Here is a 7,016-nt window from a genome sequence, read left to right on the forward strand (position 1 = left end):
ATATATATATATATATATACACACACACGCACACATATATACATATATATACATATACATACATATATATATATATATATATACATATATAATTTTGTGACTGATTTTGTTTTGTATCTTTAATATTGTATCTTTGAGAGTCTAACTTCTACTCTAGATTTTTAATCTTTGCTTTTTAGTAGTTGTTATCAATTATGTACCTTTAAGAATCTAATCTTCAGTATCCAATTTCACTTAGGGGTGTAATTACTGACTTGATTACTCTCTCCCCTTTTAATTCTGTGGATCTTTATGGGTGTTCTAGGCTGTGGAGAACACTTTGGTTCAGTTCAGTTCAGTCGCTTAGTCATGTCCGACTCGGCGACCCAATGAATCGCAGCACGCCAGGCCTCCCTGTCCATCACAAACTCCCAGAGTTTACCCAAACTCATGTCCATCGAGTCGGTGATGCCATCAAGCCATCTCATCCTCTGTTGTCCCCTTCTCCTCCTGCCTCCAACCCCTCCCAGCATCACGGTCATTTCCAATGAGTCAACTCTTTGCATGAGGTGGCCAAAGTATTGGAGTTTCAGCTTCAGCATCAGTCCTTCCAATGAACACCCAGGACTGATCTCCTTCAGGATGGACTGGTTGGATCTCCTTGCAGTCCAAGGGACTCTCAAGAGTCTTCTCCAACACCACAGCTCAAAAGCATGAATTTTTTGGCACTCAGCCTTCTTCACAGTCCAACTCTCACATCCATACATGACCAATGGAAAAACCATAGCTTTGACTAGATGGACCTCTGTTGGCAAAGTAATGTCTCTGCTTTTTAATATGCTATCTAGGTTGATCATAACTTTCCTTCCAAGGAGTAATCATCTTTTAATTTCATGGCTGAAATCACCATCTGCAGTGATTTTGGAACAAAAATAAAATTAAGTCTGACACTGTTTCCACTGTTTCTGCATCTATTTCCCATGAAGTGATGCGACCAGTTGCCATGATCTTAGTTTCCCGAATGTTGAGCTTTAAGCCAACTTTTTCACTCTCCTCTTTCACTTTCATCAAGAGGTTTTTTAGTTCCTCTTCACTGTCTGCCATAAGGGTGGTGTCATCTGCGTATCTGAGGCGGGTGCAGGAGGACCGAGAGGAGCTACTCCACATTCAAGGTGAACACTTAGGGAACTGATTACTGGCAAGATTGGTCTCTCCCCTCTTGACTCCTCCTCTTCTCCTGGTCACCTCTATCTCCCTTCTCCCTCTTCTCTTCTCTTTGTAACTCCGTGAAACTCTCTGGTTGTTCCAGACTATGGAGAGAGCACAAAGGGAATTAATTACTGACTAGACTGCTCTCTCCCCTTTTCACTCCCCCTCTTCTCCTCTTGGTCAACTCTATTTCTCTCCTCCCTCTTCTCTTATCCATGTAACCCTGTGAACATCTATGGATGTCCCTCACCATGGAGAATCTTTTCACTATTAACCAATATGTTTTATAATCTCTGCTGTGTGGATGGAGAAGTCTTGAAGCTACTGTAAGAATAAGACAAAAAGCCAGAGGAAGGAGGCTTAAATCCAAAACTTGAGAAAACTTCTGATTCCAGGGAACATTAATCGACAAGAGCTCATCCAAAAGCCTCCATATCTACACTGAAACCAAGCTCCACTCAAGAGCCAACAAATTCCAGAGCAAGACATACCATGCTAATTCTCCAGCAATGGAGGGACACAGCCCTGGGAATTAAATTACAGGCTGGCCCAAAGTCATGCCAAACCCATAGAAACCCCAAAACTCACTACATGACACTTCATTGCATTCCACAGAGAAGAGATCCATCTCCACCCATCAGAACACAGTCACAAGCTTCCCTAACCAGAAAACCTTCACAAGCAACTAGTCTAACCCCACCCACAGGGAGCAACCTCCACAATAAAGAGGAAACACAAACTTCCAACTGACAGAAAAGCCACCCCAAACACAGCAATCTAAAAAAAAAAAAAAAAAAAAAAATGAAAAGGCAGAAAAATATTCAACAAGTAAAGAAACATGATAAATGCCCACCAAATCAAACAAAAGAGGAGGAGATAGGGAGTCTACCTGAAAAAGAATTTAGAATGATAGTAGAGATTATACAAAATCTTGAAAACAAAATAGATTTAAAGATAAATAGACCAGAGACACGGATTGAGAGGATGCAAGAAATGTTTAACCTGGACCTAGAATAAATAAAAGAGCATCAATCAAAAATGAATAATGCAATAACTGAGATCAAAAGCACTCTGGAAGGAACCAACAGTAGCATAACTGTGGCAGAAAACAGGATAAGTGAGGTGGAAGATAGAATGGTGGAAATAAATGAAGCAGAAAGGGAAAAAGAATTTTTAAAAATGAGGATAACCTCAGAGACTTCTGGGACAATGTTAAACGTCCCAACATTCAAATCATAGGAGTCCCAGAAGAAGAAGAAGACAAAAGAAAAAGGCATGAGAAATCACTTGAGAGAGTAGTTGAAAATTTCCCTAAAATGGGGGAAGGAAATAGCCACTCAAGTCCAAGAAAGTCAGAGAGTCCCAAACAAGATAAACTCAAAGCAAACACCCCAGGACACATATTAATCAAATTAATGAAGATCAAACACAAAGAACAAATATTAAAAGCAGCAAGAGAAAAGCAACGAATAAAACACAAGGGGATTCCCATAAGAATAACTGCTGATCTTTCAATAGAAACTCTTCAGACCAGAAGGGAATGGCAGGACATACTTAAAGTAATGACAGAGAATAACCTACAACCCAGATTACTGTACCCAGCAAGGATCTCATTCAAATATGAAGGAGAAACCAAAAGCTTTACAGACAAGCAAAAGCTGAGAGAATTCAACACCACCAAACCAGCTCTTCTACAAGTGCTAAAGGATCTTCTCTAGATAGGAAACACAGAAAAGGTGTATAACCTCTAACCCAAAATGGCAATGAGAAATTTCTTATCAATAATTACTTTAAATGTAAATGGGTTGAAAGCCCCAACCAAAAGACAAAGACTGGCAGAATGGACACAAAAACAAAGAAACAAACAAACAAACAAAAAATGTTGTCTACAAGAGTCCCACCTCAAAACAATGGGCACATACAGACTGAAAGTGAGGGGCTGGAAAGGATACTTTATGCAAATGGAGATCAAAAGAAAGCAGGAGTAGCAATACTCATATCGGATAAAATAGACTGAAATAAAGGTCATGAAATGAGAGAAAGAAGACACTACATAATGAACAAAGGATAAATCCAAGAAGAAGATATAACAATCATAAATATATATGCACACAGCAAAGGAGCACCACAATATGTAAGGCAAATGCTAACATTTATGAAAGGGGAAATTAACAGTAACACAATAACAGTGGGAGACTTTAATACCCCACTCACACCTAGGGATAGAACAACCAAACAGAATATTAGCAAGTAAACACAAACTTTAAATGACTCAATGGACCAGTTAGACTTAATTGATATCTTTAGGACATTTCACCCCAAAGTAATGAATTTCTCCTGTTTCTCAAGTGCACATGGAACGTTCTCCGGGATACATCATGTAACATCATGGGCCATAGATCTAGCCTTGGTAAATTAAAAAAAAAGAAAAATAATAAAATCATTTCAAGCATCTTTTCTGATCCCAATGCGATAAGATTAGATGTCAACTACAACTACAGGATAAAAACTATTAAAAATACAAACATATGGAGGCTAAACAACATGCTTCTGAATAATAAGCAAATCATGGAGGAAATAAAAATGTGCATAGAAACAAATGAAAATGAAAACATGACAACCCAAAACCCATGGGATTCAGTAAAAGCAGTGCTAACGGGAAGTGTCACAGCAACAAGAGCTTACCTTAAGAAACAAGAGAGAGAAAACAAAAACAAAAACAAACAAACAAACAAAAAAACCCTATACACCTAAAGCAACTAGAAAAAGAAGAAATGCAGAACCCCAGGGTTAGTAGAAGGAGAGAAATCATGAAAATTAGGGCAGAAATAAAAGAAAAAGAAACAAAGGAGACTATAGTAAAAGTCAACAAAACTAAAAGCTGGTTCTTTGAGAAGATAAATAAAATAGACAAAACATTAGCCAGACTCATCAAGAAAAAAAAGGGAGAAGAATCAAATTCACAAAATTACAAATGAAAATGGAGACATCATAACAGACAACACAGAAATGAAAAGGATCATAAGACAGTACTCTCAACAACTCTATGACAAAAAAAATGGACAACTTGAACGAAATGGACGAATTCTTAGAAAAGCATAACCTTTCAAAACTGAACCAGGAGGAAAGAGAAAATCTAAACAGCCACATCACAAGTACAGAAATCAAAACTGTAATAAAAAAAATGTCCAACAACCAAAAGCCCAGGACCAGATGTCTTGACAGGTGAATTCTACCAAAATTTAGGGAAGAGCTAGCACCTATCCTACTGAAACTCTTCCAGAAATTTGCAGAGGAAAGTTAACTGACAAACTCATTCCATGAGGCCATCACCCTAATACCAAAACCAGACAAAGATGCCACACGCACACACACACACACACACACACAGACACAAATCTACAGGCCAATATCACTGATGAATATAGATGCAAAAATCCTCACCAAAATTCTAGCAAACAGAGTGCAAAAACATATTAAAAAGACCATACATCATGACCAAGTGGGCTTACCCCAGTGACGCAAGGATTCTTCAGTATTCACAAATCAATCAATGTGATACACCATGTTAACAAATTGAAGATAAAAACCATATGATTATCTCAAAGGATGCCGAGAAAGGCTTTGACAAAATTCAACATCCATTTATGATAAAAAAAAAAAAACCTCCAGAAAACAGGCATAGAAGGAACATTCCTCAACATAATAAAAGCCATATATGACAAACTCACAGCAAACATTTGTGGTGAAACATTGAAAACATTTCCCCTAAAGTCAGGAACAAGACAAGGGTGCCCACTCTCACCACTATTATTCAACATAGTTTTGGAAGTTTTAGCCACAACAATTAGAAAATAAAAAGAAATAAAAGGAATCCAGATTGGAAAAGAAGTAAAACTCTCTGTTTGCACATGACATGACCCTCTACATAGAATACCTTAAAGACACCACCAGAAAATTACTAGAGCTAATCAATGAATATAGTAAAGTTGCAGGATATAAAATTGACACACAGAAATCCCTTGCATTCCTACACACTAGCAATGAGAAAAGAAAAAGAGAAATTAAAGAAACAATTCCATTCACCATTGCGATGAAAAGCATAAAATACTTAGGAATATGTCTACCTAAAGAAACAAAAGACCTGTAGATAGAAAACTATATAACTTTGATGAAAGAAATCAAACATGACACAAATAGATGAAGAATATACCATGTTCATGGATTGGAAGAATCAATATAGTGAAAATGAGTATAGTACCCAAAGCAATCTATAGATTCAATGCAATCCCTATCAAGCTACCAACGGTATTTTTCAGAGAACTAGAACAAATAATTTCACAATTTATTTGGAAATACAAAAAATCTGGAATAGCCAAAACGATCTTGAGAAATAAGAATGGAACTGGAGGAATCAACCTACATCACGTCCGACTATACTACAAAGCTATAGTCATCAAGACAGTATGGTCCTGGCACAAAGACAGAAATATAGATCAATGGAACAAAATAGAAAGCCCAGAGATAAATCCACGCACCTATGGACACCTCATCTTTGTCAAAGGAGGCAAGAATATACAATGAAGAAAAGACAATCTCTTTAACAAGTGGTGCTGGGAAAACTGGTCAACCACTTGTAAAAGAATGAAACTAGAACACTTTTTAACACCATCCAAAAAAAATAAACTCAAAATGGGTTAAGGATCTAAATGTAAGACCAGAAACTACAAAACTCCTAGAGGAAAACATGGGCTAAAGACTCTCTGACATTAATCACAGCAGGATCCTCTCTGACCCACCTCCCAGAGTAATGGAAATAAAAGAAAAAATAAACAAATGGGTCCTAATTAAACTTAAAAACTTTTGCACAAAGAAGGAAACTATAAGCAAGGTGAAAAGACAGCCTTCAGAATGGGAGAAAATAATAGCAAATGAAGCAATTGACAAAGAATTAATTTCAAAATTATACAAGCAACTCCTGAAGCTCAAATCCAGAAAAATAAATGACTCAGTCAAAAAATGGGCCAAAGAACTAAACAGACATTTCTCCAAAGAAGACATAGAGATGGCTAACAAACACACTAAGTGATGCTCAACATCACTCATTATCAGAGAAATGCAAATTAAAACAACAAATGATACCATCTCATGCCAGTCGTAATGGCTGCTGTCAAAAAGTCTGCAAACAATAAATGCTGGGGAGGGTGTGGAGAAAAGGGAACTCTTTTCCACTGTTGGTTTGAATGCACATTCATGCAGCGACTATGGAGAGCATTGTGGAGATTCCTTGAAAACCTGGAAATAGAACTGGCATATGACTCAGCAATCCCACTGCTGGGCATACACACTGAGAAAACCAGAAGTGAAAGATACATGTGTACCCCAATGTTCATCGCAGCACTGTTTACAATAGCTAGGATATGGAAGCAACCTAGATGTCCATTTGCAGATGAATGGATAAGAAAGCTGTGGTACATATACACAATGGCATATTATTCAGCTCTTAAAAAGAATCTGTTTGAATTAGTTCTAATGAGCTGGATGAAACTGGAGCCTATTATACAGAGTGAAGTAAATCAGAAAGAAAAACACCAATGCAGTATTTTAACACATATATGTGGAATTTAGAAATATGGAAACAATGACCCTATATGTGAGACAGCAAAAGAGCCACACAAATAAAGAACAGACTTTTGGACTCTGTGGGGAAGGCGAGGGTGGGAAGATTTGAGAGACTAGTATTGAAACATGCATATTACCATATGTGAAATAGATCACCAGCCCAAGTTCAATGCATGAAACAGGTACACTGGGACAACCCTGAGGGA

The sequence above is a fragment of the Cervus canadensis genome, chromosome X, assembly GCF_019320065.1.
Source record: "Cervus canadensis isolate Bull #8, Minnesota chromosome X, ASM1932006v1, whole genome shotgun sequence".
In the NCBI taxonomy this organism is placed as follows: Eukaryota; Metazoa; Chordata; class Mammalia; order Artiodactyla; family Cervidae; genus Cervus; species Cervus canadensis.